We start from the raw sequence: 27,411 nt of genomic DNA, 5'->3' as shown, positions 1-27,411 counted from the left end.
ATTTAGGACTGAAAATCAGTCCTGAAAGGACTGATGCTGAAGCTGAAGCTCCAATACTTTGGCCACCTGAGGTGAAGAACTGACTCATTAGAAAAGACCCTGATGCTGGGAAGGATTGAAGGGAGGAGGAGAAGGGGACTTCAGAATGAGATGGTTGGATGACATCACTAACTCGATGGACATGAGTCTGAGCAAGCTCCAGGAGTTAGTGATGGACAGGGAAGCCTGGCTTGCTGCAGTCCATAGGGTCACAGAGTCAGACACGACTGAATGACTGAACTGAACTGATTTTCCAGTAGTCATGTATGGATGTGAGAGTTGGACCATAAAGAAGGCTGAGCACCAGAGAACTGATGCTTTTGAGCCGTGGTGCTGGTGAAGACTCTTGAGAGTTCCTTGGACTGCAAGGAGATCTAACCAGTCAGTCCTAAAGGAAATCAATCCTGAATATTCACTGGAAGGACTGATGCTGAAACTGAACCTCCAATATTTTGGCCACCTAATGCAAAGAGCCAACTTAATAGAAAAGACCCTGATGCTGGGAAAGACTGAAGGCAGGAGGAGAAGGGGATGACAGAGGACTAGATGGTTGGATGGCATCATCAACTCAATGGACATGGGTTTGAGCAAGCTCTGGGAGATGGTGAAGGACAGGGAAGCCTGGTGTGCTGCAGTCCATGGGGTCACAAAGACTTGGAGAAGACTGACCCCCTGAACGACAACAACAACACATAAAACAGATAACCAACGAGGACCTATTGTATATCACAGAGAGCTCTACTCAGTTTTATATAATAACCTATATGGGAAAAGAATCTGAAAAGAATGGAGATATGTATGTATATAGAATGGATTCACTTTGCTGGACACCTGAAACTAACACAACACTGTGAGTCAAATATACTTCAGTGAAATTTTTCAAAAAATTGTTTCCTGCTGGAACAAGGCTTTATATCTTTTAGAACAAATCTCTCCAACTCCTAATAAGTATCTCAGATTCTAAGGGGTCATTCGTATGACTTCCTTCCATTAAATTTGCAGTTTCCTAAAGTACCTTTATTCAGTCCAATGGGTCATGAGCATTGAGGGGCCCAATGACAACCAGTAACAACCCACGAGAGAGAAGAAGCCACATTTTGTTGGTTTTCGAATTTCTAGCATCCAGCACAGAGACTAGACTCTGGACTTGGTTGGTTTTAGGTGTGCAGCTTCTGAAGGACATGATACTCACTGAATAGCTGAGGTGGGGGAATATGATACACAGAGTATTTTAAGAAGATAGATTTTTCTAGACTTTTCAGACTAGGTGGGTAACGAATGAAAACCTCCTAACTAGGAACATTCCCCCCACCTCTTGAATCTATTTAAAATAAAGGAGGACACACTAAAAAGAAAAACTAATGGACATGGAGCAGAACACTGTGAAGACCTCCCCATGGCACCTGCCTCTTGTTGGTAGAAAAGCTTTAGCCTCTGAGGCTTTGCCCAAGTCCCAAAGAGCAAACGTAATCAGAGAAATGCGAAAATGCTGAAATAAATGAAAACAGTCTAAGACAAAATAACAATAGTTAAAACATCAAAGTCAGCTCCTCCTCAAGGGCTGTAGATAACATTCTGAGCCATATCCTGGAGTTCTGCAGATACTGAAACCCCCACCAGGTGGAAGAAGTTAACCGCATGCTGACTATACCTATGTAGACCCCAGACCAGTTGAAACCTGATGGTTGATGATACTGACTCCTAAAACCACCCGCTTAGCTCACCACCAACCAATCCAGAAGGATGTACACCAGCTATCAGGCATCTCACACCCTCACCCCCAACGGTGCCTTTAAGAACCCTTCCCTGAATTTGGGGGAGAATGAATGCATGTATATGTGTGGCTGAGTCACTCTGCTGTGCACCTGAAACTCACCACATTGTTCGTTGGCTATGCTCCAATAATATACGTTTTTTTAGAAAATTATTTTTGTCCTTAGGAAACCTAAGCCACATATTTTTATTTTTCTAGTTTACCAAGAAATGCATTCATTTTTTGCAAAGTCAGTTTAGATGTTTTTGTGAAGGTATATTTTAGATGTGATTAGTATTTAAAGCAGTAACTTTGAATAAAACTGATTTCCCCCCATAATGTCCATGGGCCTCATCCAATCAGCTGAAGACTGCAAGCCCAAATATTGAGGTTCCTTAAAGTGGAAGGATGTTTTCAAATTGTGCTAGAGAAGACTCTTGAGAGTCCTTTGGACTGCAAGGAGATCAAACCAGTCAATCCAAAAGGAAATCAACCCTGAATATTCATTGGAAGGACTGATACTGAAACTGAAGCTCCAATATTTGGGCCACCTGATGCAAAGAGCGATTGCTCGGAAAAGACCCTAATGCTGGGAAGGACTGAAGGCAGGAGGAGAAAGGGGCAGCACAGGACAAGATGCTTGGATGGCGTCACCGACTCAGTGGACATGAATTGGAGCTAACTCCAAAAGACAGTGGAGGACAGAGGAGCCCTGAAGACTGCAGTCCATGGGGTCGCAAAGAGTGGAACACAACTTGGTGACTGAACAGCAACCGAAAAGTGGAAGGAGTTCAAGTCTGAAGCATAGAAACCCTGGCTGAGTTTCCAGACTATTGTTCTGGGGATTCAGGTTCAAGACTGCAACATCAACTCTTCCCTGAATCTCCAGTCTGCTGGCTCACTCTACAGATTTCAGGTCTCCTGACAGATGGATAGATAAATAGCGAATCCCTTACTGTCTTTATTCCCCCTCTGGAGAACCTTAAAAATTCTACTGTATTCTAGCAGTGTGGTTCTAGTTATGTTTCACTGTATCCAGGCAGCAGGAATATAGTTATGTTTATTATTATAGTAAAATACATTGTGGTAGTCATCTTGTAAGTCAAATCATTATGCTCTACACCTTAAACTTATACACTGCTGCATGTTAATTACATCTCAATAAAACTGGAAGGGAAAAAAATTGCAATTTGGGAAACAGAGATTCAGGTTAAACTGAAAGAGTGTTCCAAAAAGGAGTCAGGGGTTTATGAAGACAAAAGGCCACAGGTTGTCAAAAATTGCCTGATGAGAACTGTGAACGACTCTGATACAAGCCAGGAAATATTTGTCCTTACGGAATCACAAGTTATTTAGGGGAGGGATGGTCCAAGAAGTAGCTTGAGTTTTTGGCAGATATTCTGGAGGACTTCATTAGGACAACAAATGATCAGAAGGTCAGATTCCATCTAGGCTGAGACATGCCTGTGTCACACTCGTTAATGGCCTCCTGGCTCTGTTTCAGAGAGCTCTTTAGGGAGCATTATTGTTGTTGAGTGGCTAAGTCATGTTCAACTCTGTGACCCAATGGACTGCAGCACGCCAGGCTTTCCTATCCTTCACTATCTCATGGAGTTTGTTCAAATTAGGGAACGTTACCAACTCCATGGTTTTTCTTTCACAAAAGGCAGTATGAAATCTGTCCCTGACTTCTGCTGAAGTGAACAACTGTAACAGGGAAGACCCTTTTGTATTCTATTACAAGTTCAGCACTAAAGGGATGTTGCCTTTATGCTTATATGATACATAGTTGCTCGTCGCTGGGAGCCTTGCCTCCCGCATAATAAGGATTAAGCTTAAACACCTGTGTTTACCTCCCAGGAAACAACCTGACCAAGCCCGCCTGTCAATGACTGCAGGAAGGGAATTAACACATTCCCTTCAGAGGCTGATGGGAACCAGGAAAGGTTTGACTTTACTCTTTCTCCTTTTAGTGTAAACCAAGCCTGAATTCTAACTCAGGCAAGATGGTTCTTATGGGACATGAGTCCACCATTATCTTGATCTACCAGCTTTCCAAACAAAGTTGCTATTCCTTGCCCCAGTAATTCATCTCTTGATTTATCGGCCCATCCTGTAGGAAGCAACAGGACTTGGTAACAGGATGGTGCTAGTTATGTCTAAGGCCTTCAAGTGAGCGTCAGCTCACTGGCTGGTGCTGCTGTATACGTAACAGTTTGCCAGAGATCTCTTCCTTGCAGACGAGGCAAAGTCTCTGCCAGTTGTAAATGAGCATAGCTCCCTGTACTCAGGTGTGTCCTGTGGGGGAGGATAAAAACTATCCTTCTAGGTTCATCTGGCTGGTTAAGAAGCGACTTAACATGAGACAGATTAACAGGAGAAAAGCAAACAAAAGGTTAACAACATGTATACTTCTGTATACATGGGTGAGAACCAGAAAACGTGAGTAACTCACGAGAATGGTTGAAACCCTCACCTTAAATGCCATCTTCAGCTAGAGACAGAGGAGGATGCTGTGGGTACTGGTTTGGGACTAGAATGTGGAAGAAGGTGATTCACATGGAGATGGAAAACCAAGTGTTTGGAACTCTCTGTAAATATTTGCAGTTCCCCTGACCACACCTGGCCCACATTTTTTCTCAGTATCTCTCATAGTAGCTGTCTTCCTGGGCCAGCCCCTTTATCTAAACTATTCAACATTTAAGGAGGCGGTCAAAAGAAAGGCTTTGAGTCTTTTGTTTCTTAAAAATATTCTGCCTAAAATCATTCTCTTGCCAAAGAGACACATTTTGGGGTGACAAATTTTGCTTCCCTACAATGCCCTGGATCAGGTAGAAAAGGTTAATACAGAAACACAAGGAGGAAGCCACCTTGCTTCCCAAAATAGTCCCTAAAATTTGGGGGGACTTGGCTTAGATTCCTGAATCTAAGACTTGGGGGACTTTGGCTGAGACCAATTTCTTTTGCTCAGTAAGGGTCTTGCTGATTAAATGTTGCCCAAGACAAGCCAAAAGGATTTGGTGCCCATCAACTTCAAGTTTCCTTGGACTGGTTACAGTGGCTGAATTGCGGCCTAAAACTCTTCTAGGAACAAGGAGGGAAATTGTGGGGAAATAAACTTCCCTGGGATTTCTCAGTGGTTTTGTAAAAAGCCCAGATCTTCTGAGACTCTTCAGCGCAGACATCTGCAACCGTTCATCTAATTAATAGCTCCGATCTGAAAGAATTCATAGTCTCATCTCCCCAAGGAGCAGGAGAGACCTACAGCCCAGAGTAGGTCCCCCCAAGGTGCTCCATCTCCTTAAGAATCTATATTTCAAGAAGGGATGAGGCCCAGAACCTTGGAGACTCCAGGTCAGGCTCCTGGAGAGATTTTGTTATCAGCAAAGCCCATAAACAGTTACCAGGTTAAACAAACAAACAAACAATATTAGGAATAAAAATACTAACCTCCTTTCCCTTGTGCGTAGTCTGGCTTCTCTTGCTTGCTGGGTGTTTCCTGCAGAGGCCTTGCTTCCGGCTCTTCAAACCCCAGTTCCTGGTGTGAACCAGCTTGGCCGATGTTCTTGCTTGGGCTGGGGGTGCCGTGTGCGGAGACGCTGCACCCACCTTAATGCAAGATGGCAATGAGCCTTGTGAGCCCCATTACCGGGAGCAGCTGTGCCTATCTCTGCTCCCCAGAACCCCGCCAACTCCACCCACTCCCCCGCTGATGAAAGCCCTACGGAGCAGCCCCGCCCATGGCCTGTTGGAGAGTGTGGACTGTACAGTGGGTGCTCCCACTTCTCAGTTCCTTTGCTTCTCAACACAACTCATTCCATTGGCGGAGAAACACTGGGCAGAAGGACCCTTTTTGGGGTGGGTGACACCTTTACTTACGTACCAAAGGCCAGAGTAAGGAGGACATCCTTCCCAGGAGAGGAGAAGGCCCTTCTCAGCAGGAGGGACAAGGTTTTCTTCCGTTCTGCACCTGCTGTTGTGGAACAACTGACCTGCTCTCAACACACGGCCCCAGGTGCAGTCCTGGGCGAGGGGGCAACGCCTGTATGTTTTCTGTGAGATACTTAATAAGAACTGTGTCTCTGATCACAATGACCTATCCGTGCCTTCAGGATAAAAGGAATGAATACTGAAAGCGTAGCCAAAAGGAGGGAGTGTCTCCAAAAGGTCAGTTAGAGTGAACGCCAAGAGGTAGGAATTCAGATAGACAAGGGCAGGAAAGGTGTGGCTTTGATTCAGCGATGTGGTAGTCATCAGTGACTTGGGAGTAGTTTTGAGGAAAGAAAGGGAAGACAGTCTAGAACTGCTAGGGATACAGGTGAACCTTTCAAGAAGTTTGTTGTGGGACCTCAGATTGTCTGGTACAAGTGAGAGGGGAGAAGCATGGTGAGAAGTTCGTAGAGAAGAGATCTGAAATCCTTATCAGAAGATACAAATTAATAAAAGTAGCAGGATCACTGGGCAGTGCAGCACTGAGACCCTTGGAGAGGGTGGTGGGGGAGAAGGATCATCAGTCTCATATGAAACTGGAGCTCTGCCAAATCAGATCACTGAGAGGACAGAAAGACAAGGGGATGAAGGATTAAGTGAGCATTAGTAACATGTCAGCTCTTGGAACTGTTGGTGAGGAAAACACTTCCTCCACCCTTTAGGTTCAGTTATTGGGAATCTGCCAATTAAATTGACAAAAGCAGATAACCATGAGAAAAAAAAAAACATTTAAATAGCTTTCCAGGAATGATGTACACATCTGAGAGTTGGACCGTAAAGGCTGAGTGTTGAAGAATTGATGTTTTCAAACTGTGGTGCTGGGAAGACTTGAGAGTCCCTTGGACAGCAAGGAGAACAAACCAGTCAATCCTAAAGGAGATCAACCCTGAATATTCATTGGAAGGACTGATGCTGAAGCTCCAATACTTTGGCCATTTGATGGGAAGAGCCGACTTACTAGAAAAGGCCCTGATGCTGTGAAAGATTGTGGCCGGAGGAGAAGGGGGTGACAGAGGATGAGCTAGTTAGATGGCATCTTCGACTAAATGGACATTGAGTTTGAGCAAACTCAATGGTGAAGGACAGGGAAGCCTGGCATGTTGCAGTCCATGGGGTCGCAAAGAGATGGACGTGACTGAGCGACAGAACAATAACAACCACGTGCAGAGGTTCACAAAGAAATGTGACTTGAGGGGGTGACTACAACTGGGAGTTGATATACTACTTAATAAATGACAGGGAGTAGGAGATAAAGTCATCTTCTGAAAAACAGGTGACTTGGGGAAGGAGGGGCACTTATAACAAAAAACATTTAAGAAATATAAATGGTACCTTAGGAGGAGATAGGGGAGATGGGGGAGTTTTGCAAAAATGTCTGTCTGGCGCTTGGAACTTTTCTCTCATTTTAACATGGTTTCCAAAAGTAAATCAATTAAACACGGTTTCCAAAAGTAAATCAATTAAAACCAACTCAAATGCATTTCTTTTTATAGCTGAATAATATACAGCTTCTTTATCCATTCATCTGTTGATGGACATCTAGGTTACTTCCATGTCCTAGCTATTGTAAATAGTGCTGCAGTGAACACTGGGGTACATGTGTCTTTTTGGAATTTGCTGTATGATGCAGGGAACCCAAAGTTGGTGCTTTGTGACAACCTAGAAGGGTGGAATGGGGAGGAAGGTGAGAGGGAGGTTCAAGAGGGAGGGGACATATGCATACCTATGGCCGATTCAAGTCAATGTATGGCAGAAACCATCACAATATTGTAAAGTAATTATCCTCTAATTAAAAATAAATTTTTTAAAAAAAGTTAATTCATTGCAAAGGCAAAAACTCAGGCAAAATTTATTTCTCCATGAGGAAAGACCTATGAATCCATGTTTACAGTTACATATAGTAAGTTTTATGCCACTATTAAGTTGTAATACATCAAAACATTGATGGTAGCCATAACAGCAGTATCTAAATCTTTAGATCTATATATAGTGATAAAAACTGGAAAATACAAAAAAAGCTATCAATCAACACCACTAAATATTAATGACAAGTCTGGTTGTTTGGGTGCTGTTTAAACAGCTGATACTGGGGTTTGAGTTCATAAAGGGCCACTCAAATGGTAAAGAATCCACCTGCAATTCAGGTGACCTGGGTTTGATCCCTGGGACTGGAAGATCCCCTGGAGAAGGGAATGGCTCCCTGCTCCAGTATTCTTGCCTGGAGAATTCCATGGACAGAGGAGCCTGGCGGGCTCGTCCATGGGATCACAAAGAGTCGACATGGCTGAGTGACTAACAGTATCACTTTGAATATGGAAAACTCAACAGTGCTGGCTTTTAAGTCTGCTAAATTAGATGCAGAGAAACATCGCTTAAAATACCATATACATTGTTATCATACACACATAATATGAAAATATTTTCCTTTAATAAAGAATTTCTCATCAGGTTTAATGGGAAACAATGAAAACTTCATGTAAACAGTCCTGTAGGGAAACTTTTACTATTCATCATTCAAATCATATCTTTTTTCTTCAAAGTCTGTACATATTCTTGTGATGTTTTCCATAGTAGGTCCTCATATACATTTGACCCATCTGTAGATCCTCAAGGAGACACTCTAAAGGAATTAGATGCAAATTCAGCATCGACTGGAAAGAAAAGGAAAGAATTATATTCTTTACCTAAAATACTTGAGTTAACTAAGTGTTAGTTAAGAAAAAAACAAAACAAAATTGAGACCTTTCCAAGTGTTCCGAAGAATGAAATATATCTATAGATGACACAACACAAAAAACAAGATTACAGTTATATAATCCGCTCATGGTCGCATGTGTGGCTGAGTATCAGGCTTCTGGTTTTCTCATTCTTCATTCATTTACTCGATAACTACGTGCAGAGGTGCTGTGACAAGCACTGGAATTACAAGATGAAGGTGCCCCAGTCCACCCTGAAAAATGATATGCCCTAAGCTGGAAAAATACATGAACAGCCGATTTCCACACAGAGTCATAAATACTAAGACAGATATAAAAGATGGCACAAGGAATACTCAAAAGGGACAGCCAGCCTTGTGTCAGTACTGCCAGCTTTTTGGTGGAGGTGATATGTAAGTAGCTATCTGAAGGACAGGAGAAAGTACAAGAGGTAGAGGGGAGAAACATGTACAAAGACCGGAGGTGAGGAAGCACACCTGTGGGATCCTACACAGTCTGGCTGGTTAGATGCAGAGTTGAGGGGCAGAGGAGGGTGGTAGAGAGATAAGGGCAACTACTTTGGCAGGACCCAAATTGAGGTGGGTGTTTGGAGCTTTTCCTGAGCGTGAAAGATAAACTGGTGACAAAGTCAGCGACAGAGGAGTTTTAACGTCACCACCAAGTGACAGCTACACAAACATGACTGCTTCAGCCTGGGTTCCTAACCGTAACCACTATCAGACACTTGAGACGTTGATGAACTCCACATATTCTGAGAATAGTGTCAGGGTGTAGGCGGATAGTTCCACAGGGATGGAGGCAGCAGAAGAAGGAAATAGCCAGAAATAAAAGAAATACATAGACCTTTTGGGCTTGTTTTTCAAGCAATGGAACATGGTGAATAAATGAGGAAGAAGGAATTTTTCACTATGACTGCTCATGCTCTCACATTTTTCATTAGCTATATGTAAGAAAAAATATTTAAGATAGCAACTGTTATCCAAACAATGGAAAGAGATGCTACTGACTGTTTACCATGTATTTCAGAAATCAATGTCTAAGTTTAACTCATACGTTTTGGCAACATACCTTCTTCTAGTTCTCTAGTTATATCCTGTCCAACTCCTGCTGCATCTGAAATAAGTCAAATATTATGTTTAAGTTAAACAAGAGATATTATCATAGGAATGACATATAATTTCCTACATATGACATTTAGATAATACTTTGAGACTAGACCTGACTTGAAGATTACTTAGGTAGAAAAATAATCACATAAATAAAAGAAAATGAATTCCTACTTATTCTGCTTTTAGATAACAGAGAACATATATATGGAATGCTATTTAGATTAATCTGATAAAAAGTATAATAAATATCAGTCTATTGAGTACACATAATTTCAGAGAATTAGGGAATGACCCATAATCCTGGTAATGATGCACAAGATCACCATCTTCTCCCTTAACAGCTCCTGCCCTAAATATGTACTTCCAAGACCTTTATTTTGATTTCTAGGTGAGGATCATGTTCAAATGAAGTAGTTTGAAATCGAATATTAATAAGAAGAACACATCTGCAGTTTTCTTTAAACTTTTCCATTTAGCGAGACATAGAAAGGTGAGAAAATTATACACAAGAAAACAAGAAAACAAGAAAGCAAGTTTTAATTCTAAAGGTGTTTAGCGAGAAGGATTCTCTCACAAGTGTTAGTTTCTGAACTATGTCCCAGAGAAGGGGAAGGTCCCATGGGGGTCACTGAAGGGTTGAGGAACAGAGAAGTCACAGCTGCACGGTCTCTGGCCACTCCTTTAGCTAAATGACTCTATACTTGTCTCTTTTATATAATATGGTTCTGTGCAGAAGGTTTTTTTAAAAAGAAAGGTTGTTTTTAAGGTACGAGAGTCATCGATGTAGTCAAAGTTACAATTCTACAAAAGAGTCTAGAGTCCTATGCCAGCTACTTCCTCAGATTAAGAAAACACATATAGATTTTTAACTATAACAGAGAGAAAATGAATATGTAAAACCTTGTTACATAGTTCAGTAATGCTTGTGGCATTTAATAAATGTTTTAAATTATATGTCTTAAATGTGTGAACAAAAATAAATCAATATCAAACTCCTATTTGTAGCAGTCGATATAGTTAATTTATAAAGCATAGATATTTTTTAAACACAGGACAGGAAACTTGAAAATCTTTAGTTGAATCAAGCAGGCCAAAACTGAAGAGATGAGTTTTAAAAGGATGTTCGTTTCCTCCTGATAAAACCTGGTTTATTAAAATGAGTCAGCACAATGAATTATCCACATTTTGAGTTATTTAGGACAAAATTTAAAACACAAATAAGATCTCTCTTTACTATTTAGCCTACTTCTATCCGAGCTCTCATTGTTAATTGCTATATACAAAAAGTATGAGTGTAATCTCAACTATAAATCTGGTCAGAAATTACAGATGAACTTCCATTTCCTCAGCCTGAAGTTTCAAGGGGAGGACTTATACTCCTACCCTCCTCATGAGAAGCAAGGAGATTTACAAAAAATATTTTTCTGAGCAATTGTAGAATGTTTCTAAATTTGTAGTTCAAGCAAACATGAAAAAATTTTAAATGAAGCTCACTTTTGTCTCTATCTCAACAATATACAGCCTTGACGTACTCCTTTTCCTGTTTGGAACCAGTCTGTTTTTCCATGTCCAGTTCTAACTGTTGCTTCCTGACCTGCATACAGGTTTCTCAAGAGGCAGGTCAGGTGGTCTGGTATTCCCATCCTATTCTAAATCCTTTCAGAATTTTCCGCAGTTTATTGTGATCCACACAGTCAAAGGCTTTGGCATAGTCAATAAAGCAGATATTTTTTGGAACTCTTCCTTTTTCCATGATCCAGCATATGTTGGCAATTTGACCTCTGGTTCCTCTGCCTTTTCTAAAACCAGCTTGAACATCTGGAAGTTCACGGTTCACATATTGCTGAAGCCTGGCTTGGAGAATTTTGAGCATTACTTTACTAGCGTGTGAGATGAGTGCAATTGTGCGGTAGTTTGAGCATTCTTTGCATTGCCTTTCTTTGGGATTGGAATGAAAACTGATCTTTTCAGTCCTGTGGCCACTGCTGAGTTTTCCAAATTTGCTGGCATATTGAATGCAGCACTTTCACAGCATCATCTTTCAGGATTTGAAATAGCTCAATTGGAATTCCATCACCTCCACTAGCTTTGTTCGTAGTGACACTGTCTAAGGCCCACTTGACTTCACATTCCAGGATGTCTGGCTCTAGGTGAGTGATCACACTATCATGATTATCTTGGTCATGAAGATCTTTTTTGTACAGTTCTTCTATGTATTCTTGCCACCTCTTCTTAATATCTTCTGCTTCTGTTAGGTCCATACGTGTCTGTCCTTTGTTGTGACCATCTTTGCATGAAATGTTCCCTTGGTATCTAATTTTCTTGAAGAGATCTCTAGTCTTTCCCATTCTGTTGTTTGCCTCTATTTCTTTGCATTGATCGCTGAGGAAGGCTTTCTTATCTCTTCTTGCTATTCTTTGGAACTCTGCATTCAGATGCTTATATCTTTCCTTTTCTCCTTTGCTTTTCGCTTTCTTTTCACAGCTATTTGTAAGGCCTCCCCAGACAGCCATTTTGCTTTTTTGCATTTCTTTTCCATGGGGATGGTCTTAATTCCTGTCTCCTGTACAGTGTCACGAACCTCCATCCATAGTTCATCAGGCACTCTGTCCATCAGATCTAGTCCCTTAAATCTATTTCTCACTTCCACTGTATAATGATAAAGGATTTGATTTAGGTCATACCTGAATGGTCTAGTGGTTTTCCCTACTTTCTTCAATTTAAGTCTGAATTTGGCAATAAGGAGTTCAGGGTCTGAGCTACAGTCAGCTCCCAGTCTTGTTTTTGCTGACTGTACAGAGCTTCTTCATCTTTGGCTGCAAAGAATATAATCAATCTGATTTTGGTGTTGACCATCTGGTGATGTCCATGTGTAGAGTCTTCTCTTGTGTTGTTGTAAGAGGGTGTTATGAGCAGTGCATTCTCTTGGCAAAACTTTTATTAGTCTTTGCCCTGCTTCATTCCGTATTCCAAGGCCAAATTTGCCTGTTACTCCAGGTGTTTCTTGACTTCCTTCTTTTGCATTCCAGTCCCCTATAATGAAAAGGACATCTTTTTTGGGTGTTAGTTCTAAAAGGTCTTGTAGGTCTTCATAGAACCGTTCAGCTTCTTCAGCATTACTGGTTGGGGCATAGATTTGGATTACTGTGATATTGAGTGGTTTGCCTTGGAAACGAACAGAGGTCATTCTGTTGTTTTTGAGATTGTGTCCAAGAACTGCATTTCAGACTCTTTAGTTGACCATGATGGCTACTCCATTTCTTCTAAGGGATTCCTGCCCACAGTAGTAGATATAGTGGTCATCTGAGTTAAATTCACCCATTCCAGTCCATTTCAGTTCGCTGATTCCTAGAATGTCGATGTTCACTCTTGCCATCTCCTGTTTGACCACTTCCAATTTGCCTTGATTCATGGACCTGACATTCCAGGTTCCTGTGCAATATTGCTCTTTACAGCATGATTCCCTAAATGATTTGCATTTTTTAAGTTGCCATATAGTAAATGGAATGTCCCACTAAACTGAACACTGAAAGCACAGAGCAGACCTCCTGTAAACAATGATAGTTGTAAACATGTTCTACAGAAGTACACATGTGTCTGGGGCTCCTCAACTAACAAGTCACAGTTGGGAGAGGAGAGAAAGGGCATCAGAGAGAAAGGGATGTGGCCTCACAATGATATCTGCTGCCCTCTGGGACACACCTGCCTCCAGGAAAGAGTTCAGGGATGAAGAAACACCCCATCCCTCAAAGCCACGTTCAAGTATTTGCTTTCACCACCCTAGTATAAATGTTTCACTCGTGACCTCAGAAAAATTCAGCATTTGGCTCTGAGGAATCACCTAGAGCCACAATCCGAGGGTAGGATGAGAAAGTCATTGGGTGAGACGGAAAAGGGCTAAAACAGCTCCAGGAACAATTTCAAGCATCCCCTGCTTTTCCAAAGTTCATTTTATGTTACTTCACTTCTGTGAAGGGCCTACATAGGCACCTGTTTTTCATAATAATAAAAAAAAATCTGAAGAGGATTTTTGGTTTCATTTAAAAAGGCAAAAAGCTGAAACGATGTTCAGTGCATGTTTTTACAGTGAGAGGCATCGTGTTCCACAAGCAGGGAGACCGGCCCCACCGAGCTCCTTCCCCGGGAGTGACACCCCACCTCTCAGCGTCAAGTCTGCACACCCCTGAACCTTGTGTGGGAGCACCTGTGCTTTACTCGTGCATATTCATTTTATGCATCTACGAGCAGAACGTGTCCTCGGGTCCCTGCTTCTTTGGTTTATGATGTTTTGGTTTATGAAAGGCTTCCTAGGAATGCTCTGCTTTCAGATAGTAGGGAAACCTGGACTAGGCACTGGAGGTGCTGCGATCTGCCCTTTGCATCTTCCACACCCGCCCTGAGTCAGGTCACCATGTTATTTTTAGGCACTTTGTGAATTATCCTGCCAGTCACCCCCATGTTCATTTCCCCCAATTTCACAACCATGATTTTACATAGTGTAGGAAAACTTACAAGGATATAGTATTACTAGTTTGACTTAGGGCGCCTTTAGCAGTGACTATCTAGTTAGCTTTCACTTCCTACTCATCTCAGGAACCTGGCTCTATAAAAATTAGGCTTTAGAGACAAATTAATGAACTAAATTTATTTTGTGATTCTGTGTTTTGACTTACATGCCTAGCCTATTTTCCAATGACTTTCTAACTTTTAGTTCTTCTACGTAGAGTTTCTTATATTTTTCCAACTCTGCTTGAGAAGTTTTCCTAAGATGTCAATGTTCACTCTTGCCATCTCCTGTTTGACCACTTCCAATGCACCCTGGTTCATAGACGTCACATTCCAGGTTCCCATGCAGTATTGTTCTTTACAGCTTTGGACTCTACTTCCATCACCAGTCACATCCAAAACTGGGCGTTGTTTTCGTTTTGGTTCCCTCTCTTCATTCTTTCTGGAGTTATTTCTCCACTGATCTCTAGTAGCATATTGAGCACCTATCAACCTGGGGAGTTCATCTTTCAGTATCCTATTTTTTTGCCTTTTCATACTGTTCATGGGGTTCTCAAGGCAATAATACTCAAGTGGTTTGCCATTCCCTTCTCCAGCAGACCACGTTGTGTCAGAGTGCTCCAGAACGACCCTTCCACCTTGGGTGGCCCAACATGGCATGGCTCGTCGTTTCATTGAGTTAGACAAGGTTGTGATCCATGTGGTCAGCTTGGTTAGTTTTCTGTGATTGTGGTTTTCATTCTGTCTGCCCTCTGAGGGATAAGGATAGAGGCCTATGGAAGCTTCCTGATGGGAGAGACTGACTGTGGGGTCTTATTCTGATGGGCAGGGCCATGCTCAGTAAATCTTTCATCCAAGTTTTTGTTGATGAGTGGGCCTGTGTTCTCTCCCTGTTGTTTGGCCTGAGGTCAAACTATGGTAGGGGTAATGACAGTAATGGCCACCTCTTTCAAAAGGACTTGTTCATGCACTGCTGTATTCAGTGCCCCTGACCCCCAGCAGGCCGCTGTCGACCCACCCCTCTGCAGGAGACACCTGGACACTCACAGGCAAGTCTGGCTCAGTCTCTTGTGGGGACACTGCTCCTTTCTCCTGGCTCCTGGTGCACACAAGGCTTTGTTTGTGCCCTCCAAGAGTCTGCACTGGTCATACCAAAACACCCTCTTCCAACAACACAAGAGACGACTCTACATATGGACATCACCAAGTGGTCAATACCAAAGTCTGACTGATTATATTCTTTGCAGCCAAAGATGGAGAAGCTCTGTACAATCAGCAAAAAAAAAAAAAAAAAAAAAGACCGGGAGCTGACTGGCTCAGATCATGAACTCCTTATTGCCAAATTCAGACTTAAATTGAACCAAGTACAGAAAATCACTAGACCACTCAGGTATGACCTTAATCAAATCCCTTATGATTATATAGTGGAAGTGACAAACAGATTCAAGGGATTAGATCTGATAGTGCCTGAAGAACTGTGGATGGAGGTTTGTGACACTGTACAGGAGGCAGTGATCAAGACCATCCCCAAGAAAAAGAAATGCAAAAAGGCAAAATGGTTGTCTGAGGAGGACTTACACATAGCTAAGAAAAGAAGAGAAGCTAAAGGCAAAGGAGAAAAGAAAAGATACAATCATCTGAATGCAGAGTTCCAAAGAATAGCAAGGAGAGATAAGAAAGCCTTCCTCAGTGATCAAGGCAAAGAAATAAAGAGAAACAATAGAATGGGAAAGACTAGAGATCTATTCAAGAAAATTAGAGATACCAAGGGAACATTTCACGCAAAGATGGGCACATTAAAGGACAGAAATTGTTGGACCTAACGGAAGCAGAAGATATTAAGAAGAGGTGGCAAGAATACACAGAAGGACTATACAAAAAAGATCTCCATGACTCAGATAACCGTAACAGTGTGATCACTTACCTAGAGCCAGACATCCTGGATTGCAAAGTCAAGTGGGCCTTAGGAAGTGTCACTACAAATAAAGCTAGTGGAGGTGAGGAATTCCATTTGACTTATTTCAAATCCTATAGATGATGCTTTGAAAGTGGTGCACTCAATATGCCAGCAAATCTGGAAAATTCAGCCATGGACACAGGACTGGAAAAGGTCAGTTTTCATTCCAATCTCAAAGAAAAGCAATGCCAAAGAATGTTCAACCAATTGCACAATTGCACTCATCTCACATGCTAGTAAAGTAATGCTCAAAATTCTTCCAGTGAGGCTTCGACAGTACGTGAAATGAGAACTTCCAGATGCACAAGTTGGATTTAGAAAAGGCAGAGGAACTAGAGATCAAATTGCCAACATCCATCTGTGGAATCATAGAAAAAGCAAGAGAATTACAGAAAAACATCTACTTCTGATTTATTGACTATGTCAAAGCCTTTGACTGTGTGGATCATAACAAACTGTGGAAATTCTTCAAGAGATGGGAATGCCAGACCACCTTACCTGCTTCCTCAGAAACCTGTATGTAGCTCAAGAAGCAACAGTTCGAATCAAACATGGAACAATGGACTGGTTCCAAATTGGGAAAAGATGCATCAAGGCTGTATATTGTCACCTGCTTATTTAACTTCTATGCAGAGTACATCATGCAAAATACCAGGCTGGAGGAAGTACAAGCTGGAATCAAGATATCTGGGAGTAATATAAATAACCTCAGATATGCAGATGACACCACCCTTATGGCAGAAAGCAAAGAGGAACTAAAAAGCTTCTTGAAGAAAGACAAAGAGGAAAGTGAAAAATCTGGCTTAAAACTCAGCATTCAAAAAACGAAGATCATGGCATCCAGTCCTATCACTTCATGGCATATAGATGGGGAAACAATGAAAACAGTGACAGATTTTATTTTCTTGGGCCCAAAATCACTGCAGATGGTGACTGCAGTCATGAAACTAAAAGACCCTCAATCCTTGGGAGAAAAGCTATGATCAACCTAGACAGCACGTTAAAAAGCAGAGACATTACTTTGCCAACAAAGGTCTGTCTAGTCAAAGCTATGGTTTTTCCAGTAGTCACGGATGCATGTGAAATTTGGACCATCAAGAAAGCTGAGCACCAAAGCATTCATTCTTTTGAATTGTGGTGTTGGAGAAGACTCTTGAGAGGCCCTTGGACTGCAAGGAGATCAAACCAGTCAATCGTAAAGGAAATCAGTCCTGAATATTCATTGGAAGGACTGATGCTGAAGCTGTAGCTCCAATGCGAAGAACTGAGATATTGCCAAAGACCCTGATGCTGGGCGTGATTGAAGGCAGGAAGAGAAGGGGACGACAGATTAAATGGTTGGATGGCATCACCAACTCGATGTACATGAGTTTGAGCAAGCTCTGGGAGTTGGTGATGGACAGAGAAGCCTGGTGTGCTGCAGTCCATGGGGTCACAGAGTCGGACACGACTGAGCAACTGAACTGACACATAAAATACTAAATGCTAGTGAAATTTTTTAAAAGTGTGGCTATATTTACATTTTACTTTCTAAAGATGCTCTAAAATAATTGTCATCAGTGGTTCAAGATATTCCAGGATAAATATCATCTTACTAAAGTAATGTTTGAAAAATCCCCATACATACCCCAGCTCTTTAAAAAAAAATCCAACAAAGGAAAAATGCATTCTTTCAGAAACACTGTCTATATAGACGTAGTATTCATTCCTGGTGAAGAGAATAAGCTACAATATTAAAAATGATTCATTCTCAAAAATCTCACAGAAGGGTTAGGATTACAAGAGATACTCAGAATTCTCAATCAAATCATTACTCAAATTTCTAGACTCTAACAGATGTTTGTGTACCAATGTTCAAGGCAGCATTATTAATAACAGCCAGAAAGTGGAAAAACCCTGATTTCATTTTGACAGAGGAATGAACACACAAAATATGTTCTATATAAAATATTGCTTTTGGACTGGATTGTCACAATCTTTAAAATTAAAATCTTACTACAAAAATCATTAATTTTATGAATTCAGTCCATTTCTTCTCTAAAGAGTAATTATGCTATTAGTAGCAAGCAGTATCAGTAAAAATACCATAAACTTTTTAATCAATGAGACTTTTCACATTGTCCAAAATATTCTTATATATTACTATTAAAAAGTTAAAACTCTTCCTCAGTATGACAGAAATTAAGAGGTTGACTTACCCATCTTATGCTTAACAGGTTTTCCTGAAGCTGTTTGATTCTGCCCGCTTGCTTTTTGACTGTAGTTTGTAACTCGGTATTTTCAATTTCAAGCCTAAAATGCAGACTTTAAAACAATGATTCTCACACATAGGGTTTTTTGTTTAAAGATTTTTTTGAATGTGGACCATTTTTAAAGTCTTTATGGATTTACTGCCATATTGCTTCTGTTTTATGTTTTGGTTTTTTGGCTGGGAGGCACATGGGATCTTAGCTCCCCAACCAGGGATCAAACCCTCTGCATTGGAAGGCATGGTTTTAACCAGTGGACTGTCACGGCAGTCCTTCACACTTAGATTTTTAAAATACCACACTGTTTCTGAACAAATATCTGCAGGTTCCATTACATAGGTTTTTAAAATTTTGAAAAGTAAATGATCTGGCAACCGCACTGTTTTTCCAGTTGTGTTTTGTGGACAATTGGCTTCCCTGGTGGCTCAGACGGTAAAGAATCTGCCGACAATGCAGGAGACCCAGGTTCGATCCCCGAGTCAGGAAGATCCCTTGGACAAGGAAATGGCAACCCACTCCAGGATTCTTGCCTGGAGAATTCCACGGACAGAGGAGCCTGGTGGGCTATATCCATGGACTTGTAAAGAGTCGGACACGACTCACTGACTAACACTTTCACTTTTCACTTGTGGATAATGTGCAAAATATGGAAATAATGGGGGAAAATTATGCATCTCAAAACAGCTCAAAGCTGAAATGTTACCCAGCTTCACAATGATGTTTTTTATTATCATTACTGATCTAATTCTCATATTATACTGTTTATCTGCTTTATATTTAAGTTGTTTTCTGTGCTGCTTTAAATCATACTTTTGGATGTGATCCTGTGTTTTTTCAGCACATCTCAAGGCCTCTGTACATTTATCCTTTGTTTCTTGCAACTAAAAAGAAAGAAAAAAAAAAAGGAAAAAAAACCGTTTTAATTACTAATGACCTAGTGAATCTGCCAATGTCAGTTTCTGTCTCTTTCATCTGCATATTGTTTACAGCTGCTTTCCTGCCACACAGTAGAGTTGAGTTGTTACAATAGATACCTTACAGTCTAAAAAGTGAAAATATTTACTGTCTGCCCTTTGTACATTACTGACCTCCCCTTTAGCACTCAAACACAAAATCATTCATGCTTTAAATTAGATTTTCTCAAATAAATACACAAATTTATAAACTGGCCAAATCGGGAAAGACAGAAATTTACCTGACCATAAACATACATACATACATATATGTATATATTTTATTCTAAGCGCCACATCAGCCACCACTTTAAACATCCACATTTGTAATGACCACAGCTCTTCCAGTGACTCTGAGAGCTAGCACTACTGTTGGTGAGAACCAGATGCTTCAGGGACTAGTGTGAGAGGCAGTAGGTACATGGGAGCCAGAATCCGTGGGCCTGTGTTCCAATTCCATCAGTTCTGAGCTGTGAGTCCTGGGGCAAATTACTTAACCTTACTGTATCTCAGTTTCTCCATCCATAAAATGGGGATAATGGTAGCATCAACCTCAGTGGGATGCTGGGAAGATTAAATTGGGGACTATACATAATGTCAGAGAAGGCAATGGCATCCCACTCCAGTACTCTTGCCTGGAAAATCCCATGGACGGAGGAACCTGGTAGGCTCCAGTCCATGGGGTTGCTAAGAGTCAGGCACGACTGAGCGACTTCACTTTCACTTTTCACTTTCATGCATTGGAGAAGGAAATGGCAACCCACTCCAGTACTCTTGCCTGGAGAATCCCAGGGACAGAGGAGCCTAGTGGGCTGCTGTCTATGGGGTCGCACAGAGTCGGACATGACTGAAGTGACTTAGCAGCAGCAACATACATAATGTATTTAGAAGAGGACGTGGCAGATACTAAGAGCTCTTTGTAATTGGCGTTATTACGGTCGCTGTATTTTATCTGCAAAACAATCTGATACTTCAGGCAGACGGCATGCCAACGGAAATGGTCTTCTACACAATCACAGTGAACTCACTCTCCATACCGTTGCAAGGGGCAGTAAGGGGGAGCATGAGGCCCAGAACACACGTGTTCAGACTTCAAAAATGTTCACTGACTCCACTAACAAACTAGTACTCTAGTACTTTTCTCCACTTACAGTAATTTGCAACTTCCTTCCTCTCTGTACTACTCAGTGGACAATGACCACTGGTTAATATGTAAATAGCACCTCCTGGATGGAGTGGTACAGAACATTACACGACCGTCAGAGGAAGGATGAAGTCACTGCCATGGAAATATAACTCTACTGCTAAATCAAAGTTCTGAGTCAATTCATTCTCACAACTGTTAATGTCTAGCCAGTACTCTGGTGAGAAAATTAAGGTTACGAGGTACAGATATCAGAGAAGCTATTCCCAGAACTTTACAGTTGGTGAAAGGCTAGAAATCTGTAAATCCCACTTCTGCCTACATAATGAAGGAAGGCAAATTTACACTTTTCTCCCAGAGTCAGGGAGAAAGATGAGCATTTAATTGAACAATTCTCCTCTATTAGACTAAGCGCTTTCAATTTTACATTGAGTTGCTTAAAATACATTTTAATAAAAGTTTTACTATACAAACATCTTCAAGAAAAAATAACTGGCGTGGGATGAAGTACTTAATTGTGTCCTAACAGTTGTTAAACTAAACTATTTTCCATTTATGCAAGACAAGTGCTGTGCATATCCATAAATAATCCCTGTTAGAACAAGGTATACCTAGATAAGATTCTCCCTCATGAAAAAAATGACAACAATGCAAAATTAAGGGCTAAATTGTTCTTCACAGACTACATAACAGGGCTGAAGAGAAAAGGCTCGATGAGAGCTGGACAGTCAGGAAAGCTCCATGGAGGAGGAGAGACTGGGCGCCAGGTCTGAATAAATGGAGGACTACCCAAGAGGAAAAGAAACTGTGAAGGCAGAAAGGACAGTCTGAGCAAAGGCCAAGAAAAGGTGAAATCAGCCAGTTAACTCAGGATAAAATCCAACCACAGGAAAATAAAAACATGTCCATCCAGAAATGTATAAACCAATGTTCACAGCAGCATTATTAAGAGTTGCAAAGTGGAAACAACCCAAATCTCCATCAACTTATGAATGGATAAATATAGCCACGTACTGTTTATTGTTTGACAGTCAACAGAAACGGAAGAACTGATCCGTGCTATACCATGGATGGACCGCAAAAACATGAGGTCAAATGAGAAAAGCTAATCCCAAAGGAGCATACTGCATGATTCCATTTATGTAAAACACCCAGAAGAGGCATGTCTCCAGAGACGGATATTAGACTGGGGGTTGCCTGGGGCTGCGGGAGATGGGGGGGCCTTGGGAGGTAGCTAAGGGATGCAGGGTTTCTTTGGGGGGCTGATGGAAATGCTCTAAAATTGACTGTGGTCACAGGTGACACCTCTCTAGACTGAGATACTGATCTACACACTTGGAATGGGTGAATTATATGATACATGAATTATATTTCAATAGCTTTTTAAAACTCCAAAGGCACTATCTAGATAATGTTCTTAATTCTCTATTTTCGATGTATGTGTTATACTCCATCTGAGTGCCTCCATGCTTTTACAATGTATCTTAAATGAAAAGAAAAGAAGGCAGTGCCTAACTTCAACTGGTTTGTATAATACACTTTCTGCACAAGTTATTCTGAAATGCATGAAATAAATATATACAGAACTCCACAGCCATTCACAAAAGTGAAGATGAGAAATGATAATTTTCTGGAACATTCCATTAAACACTATCCTCTGATTTTATCTGGCTTGCCTCATCGTGGTAATACAGGGATCAAGAAATAAAATATTGTTCAATAGAAAAAAAAGTCTCTCAACCTGTGTGAAGAATGATGCACAATTCTCCATTTTCCTAAGGGTATATAATATACTATATATATATATATATATATACACACATATATATATATATGTAGAATGCAAATGGCAGAATGAAAGTCAGAGTTTAAGAAACAAGTGCACTTAAAGATTAATAAAATTACAGTAAATTACTAGTAATGAAAATAAAAAAGAAAGCTGTCCATGAAAATGAGCGTCCTAAAACACTTTATCCTACGTATTAACTGTCGACACACTCAATTTCACACATACCTGACTTGTGAGTTGATGTAAGTTGCTCTTTAAATCCTGTGCCTCAACTTCTAACTTGGCACAGTGATATGACATGACGTCCAGGGATTCCGCCAACTCAGACCGCTTGTTGAAGGTGTCAGTCAGTTCTTGATGAAGGTTTCTCACAACTGCCTAATAAGATGCTTTGTTACTGAGTTTATCAAATCACTTTACTATTACGCTATGTTAGTAACAGATGACTCCAACACATGTACTTTGAAAACTGTCACCATGGACAGCAACTCACCTTCTTTTCTCCTCCCTGAATGTGGTTACAGACCCAGAAGGGCTCCCCACCGGCCTTCCTGATATTAAGTTCCTCAGACGAAGGAGGCAGCCCCACTGTCCACACCCTGCCCCTCCCGATAAATCTGCAGAGCTTCACCACCTCACGTCCAGAACGAAACAGGTGTGTAGGTGGGACAAGCGGTGGAAAATTCCACACTGTGGAAACATTTTTCCTCTTTCTTTATTAGAGGCTTCGATTAACATCAGAGATCTTCACATATTCAATCCAGTGCTCAGATCTTTCCAATAGATTGCTTCCTCAGAAGGAAAATGAGGCCATTCCCTTGCTGCTTATCTCTTTTATATCTAGTCGTGTGTCTGTGTTAATCCCCAACTCCTAATTTATCCCTCCTCCCCACCTTTACCCTTGGCTAACCATAATATTCTGCAGGCATCTACTTGGGAAAGGATCTGAAAAAGAATGGATATATGTATACCTATACCTGAATCAACTTGCTGTACATTTGAAACTAACGCAAAATTGTAAATCAACTATATTCCAATATAAAAGAATAATGAAATTTAAAAAATGAGGTTGCTCCCATGCCTTCAAGGAGCCTCGATAACCTGGCCTCCACCTGCCTCCAGACCGCAGCCCCTACAACCCTCTCCCTGACTCACTCCATTCCTGCTGCTCACGAATCCTGCCACCCTCCATTTTTATTGGGCAAACTGGTATTCAAATGACAGTAATTGATCCTTAAAATGAGAATTAGGAGCAAATTGTTTGTAAAAATGTTCTAAGTAAGTAGCATTAATAGCAGTGGGAAGTTTAAATCAAGAAGAACTTGGTTAAAGCTCACCACTTGAGTCCCAAATTATGATTTAATGACAAGTATATTTAAATGACTTGTCAATGAATTCTCAATTTAATGACAACTCTTTAAAGAGTTGAGAGGCATAAGAATAAATGATTCAAGCCTGAAATGTTTTCCAAGTTAATTCAAATTTACATGAATAAAACTAAAATTATACCAACAAATATGACAAAAAGGTATGACAAGCTACTGAAGCCAAAGTAGGATATATAAGTAATAGCATCTGGGAAACCTGGAATTGACTGTCAGGGTAATCCATGTAACTGAAGCTTAATTTCAAAATATTCAGTTTAGGTTTGAGCGTTTCTTTTATCTGCTTCATCATGATACTGACATGTGGTTACATAGAGATTAAAATTATTATCTGAATAGTAAATTACTAATACCCGTCTATATTAAAAATTTAGAACTTAATCTCTGAAACATTTCATAAGCGACATGATGTCTCTACTCAAAGTGAAGCATCTCTCGGGTCTAATTTTTATTTGCTGGATACAAGATGTGCCAGAATGAAGAATCACTTTGGATTTTCTTTCAGGAAGTCTGAGAATTATTTCTCCTTCTGGATACCTACTTCTCTCTCTGCTTTCTCATTTTCGTACTGACACATTCTCTCTTCTACGTGCTTCCATTTGTTGATTAACTCCGTGTTTCGTTCCTCCAGCATCAGACCTTGTTCCTCATGTTCAGCCTCAAGTTTTCTCAAAGTCTGCTGAAACTGGTCTTGGATGCTAATAACTATCTTCTCATTACTGTCGGCTCTGTTTTGTGCATCATCCAGTTGCTGTCGGAGCAACATGTTTTCACTCTGGAGTTGAGATAATCTTTCCTCTAAGGATTCCTGCTTTCCAAGGTATTCATTCACTTTGCCTTGTTCATTGAACATGTGTTCAATAACCTGCTTTTGACACTGTGCTTCATGTAAGTCTCTCTGGACACGTTCTAACATCAAAGTCTTTTCTCTGAGATCATCTGTCGTCTGATGCAGCTTGATTTTTAGCTGATTGAATTTATTTTTCACTTTAGAAAGTTGCTGGGAAAGCATCTCATTGTCACTTTTCAGGTTAGCCATATCGGACTTCATTTGGTCCTGCAAGCGTAACCTCTTATCTTTTGCTTTCTGGGAGGCAAGTTCCAGGTCTCTTTGTAATGTCTGACCTTGATCATGATCGTGTATGGCAGGAGCCAGTCTAGAACGGTAGGATTCCACTTCTGTTTCCAGTCTTTGTTTGCTTTGTTTTGCATTTTCCAGCTCAGGGTTTAGCATTGTATTTTCAGCTATCGGAATGTTAAGCTGGCCAGTATGCTGGAATATGGCCTTTGTCAACGTTTCCTTGTTCAATTTTATTGCCTCTTGAGGATAATCATTCTCTCCTTCTACAATTTCAATACCCTCAAAACATTTCTTTTCTTTTTCCTGGTTCTGATTGTTCACTGTGTCTATTTCTAGTCTTGGCAGGGCAATTTCATCCTGCATGTGGTTTTCACGCAACAGACCTTTTGCTTTTCTCCCACTATCAGAAACCTAAGTGAGACAAAGGAGACTTTTAGTTAGTACTCAATAAAATGACATTTCATCATTTCCTCTGAAATGCAAGACTAACCTGTATGTTTATACAGTGAAAAGACTGCACCAAGTGGATCTCCAAATGGAAAAAATGAGGTTCGATACAAACCTCAGACCTTATACAAGCAGAAATTCCCAAAGGTTCAAAAATTTAATTGAAGACAATGAATCCATGAAAGGAAAAAGAAAGCCCAAGGGACTTTTCAAGAAGCTCAGAACTGGAAAGGCTTTTCTCTGAATTACAACAAACAAAGAAAGCCTAAAAGATTTATAGATCTGACTACACTTAAAAATCGTATCTGATGTGGTATATTTATATAATGGAAAACTACGAAGCCATAAAAAGAATGAAATAATGCTACTTGCAGCAACAAAGATGGACCTAGACATGACCACACTCAGTGAAGTAAGTCAGACAAAGACCAGTCGTGTTGCTTATACGTGGGATCTAAAAGAACTTATGACATAACAGAAAGAGACCCACGGACATAGGAAACAAACTTACTCACCATATGGGGAAGTGGGCAGGGGAAGGGATAAATTAGGAGGTTGGGTTTAACATATACCATTTTATATATAGACAAGTGTATATAAAATAACCAGTAAGGATCTACTGTACAACATAAGGAACTCCATTTAATATTCTACAAGCAGAATCTGAAAAGGAATATGTGTGTGTGTGTGTGTGTGTGTGTGTGTATGTGTGTATGTGTGTTAGTCCGTCATGTCCAACTCTTTGCGACCCCATGGACTGTAGCCCACCAGGCTACTTTGTCCATGGGATTCTCCTGGCAAGAATACTGGAGTGGGTTGCCATTTCCTCCTCCAGGGGATCTTCCTGACCCAAGGATCAAACCCAGGTCTCTTGCATTGCACGTGGATTCTTTACTGTCTGAGCCAGCAGGGAAGCCCCATTTATATAATATACACACACATATACATATATGTCTGAATCACTGTGCTGTATACCTGAAACTAACACAATATTGTAAATCAATTATAATTCCATAACAACACCACTCGCTACCTTTAAAAACACTGCATCTGATACTGATACCTCCTATACAGCTACTTCAAGTAAGAGCCTTAGCTCTGTATATATTTAAATAGATGAAATTTCATACAAAAATTATTTTCTTAAGAATATGCTACCTTTCTAACATTTTAATAGGCAATTGTAAGGCTTATATCTATTGACAACTATACTAAGCACTTCTACAAACATCAATTAACTCATTAGCTATAATGATTCTGGAAAGGAAGACGTTAAAACTATATAAGTAAGCTGCAGGCTTTTCATCAGGTCTTCTGACTCTGTTAGTCCTCTTACATCAAACCACAGTTACTTCTCTAGTACAAACATATCAGTACAAAATAATCCTCCTATTTCATTCATGGTATATACACTAATGGTAAATAAGGTAAAATTTAGAGAGCTCTTCTTAGAGAATCATGAGATTATTTGCAATAACTTTCATTCTCTCTTCATACTGTTTAAAATACTAAGATGGGGGAAATACAATGACAAACAATGATCACTAAATGTACACTATGGCACATCTATCACTGTTTTCAGAAGTTCCTTGTACTGACACAGGACACTACACAGAGCAGAGGGTCATTTGCTCACAAGTACAAGAATGACTTCCAACGTATGGTCTCTGAACTGCCTGTAGTTTTCTCCTTACCTTTAGTGGAAGTGATAAACTAACATAATCATCTATCAAGGAAGGGAAATCACTACCAAATGCCAGAATAGCTACTGTTAGTAGCAAGAGGTTTTTTTTACTTTTTTTCCTTGGTGGGAGGGGGACTTTTATAAGTTTATTCTAAAGAAACAACTTTTTAAAGTGTACAAAAGTATTTTTACAACTGATGTCGCAGTTTTTATTAATTGAAAACCTGTAAATGATATGAAAAGGCCGTTGATAGGGTACTAGTGAAAAAAATGACAGTGGAGCCAAGAACAGACTCTGATTTAGACACTGAAGGTGATGACGTGCATGGAGTGACCGACACGCTCACTCCAGAGCACAGGGACTTTTGGTCGGGTAATGCAGTCGTCGGTGGAGCACACACGGTCCTGGCCTAAACCACAATCAGGGTCCCGGCTCTGCAAGACAGTCGCAACAATTTTGAGATCAATTCCTATGGAAAATATTAAAGGCCTCTCCTTGGATGAGGCCATGGTGTGTCCCTACCTGACTGCTGTAGACAAATGGATTTGAATTACAAATACTACTTTCCCGAGCTCTTCCTGAGAGCTTTTCGTTGTGGGAGATCTGC

The 27,411-nt window shown here is 40.6% G+C and overlaps 1 protein-coding gene and 1 pseudogene across 6 annotated transcripts in view; one reads left to right on the top strand and one right to left on the bottom strand.

Moving 5' to 3' along the window:
- The window catches only part of LOC147361152 (uncharacterized), a 62,379-nt gene that overhangs the window by 2,719 nt on the left and 32,249 nt on the right, over window positions 1-27,411 (top strand). Inside the window, exon 2 of one of the 5 annotated variants that reach the window (XR_015139834.1) lies at window positions 18,712-19,253. The exons of the other annotated variants lie outside the window; for them this stretch is intronic. The gene's annotated coding sequence lies outside the window, so the exon portion shown is untranslated. Of the gene's footprint in view, window positions 1-18,711; window positions 19,254-27,411 lie in introns of those variants that run through there. 5 annotated transcript variants of the gene reach the window in all.
- LOC147361154 (ankyrin repeat domain-containing protein 26 pseudogene) lies at window positions 23,846-27,313 on the bottom strand (annotated as a pseudogene). The gene is made up of 2 exons (XR_015138805.1): window positions 27,143-27,313; window positions 23,846-25,083 (listed from the first exon to the last, which is right to left on the bottom strand). The product of XR_015138805.1 is annotated as an ankyrin repeat domain-containing protein 26 pseudogene (transcript).

This window comes from Bos grunniens, chromosome 13 (assembly GCF_055505025.1).
Source record: "Bos grunniens cultivar Pamir isolate PY7600 chromosome 13, Bosgru_T2T1.0, whole genome shotgun sequence".
NCBI lineage: Eukaryota > Metazoa > Chordata > Mammalia > Artiodactyla > Bovidae > Bos > Bos grunniens.
Note: the sequence above shows the minus strand (reverse complement) of the source record. Positions and strands in the feature narration are given on the sequence as shown.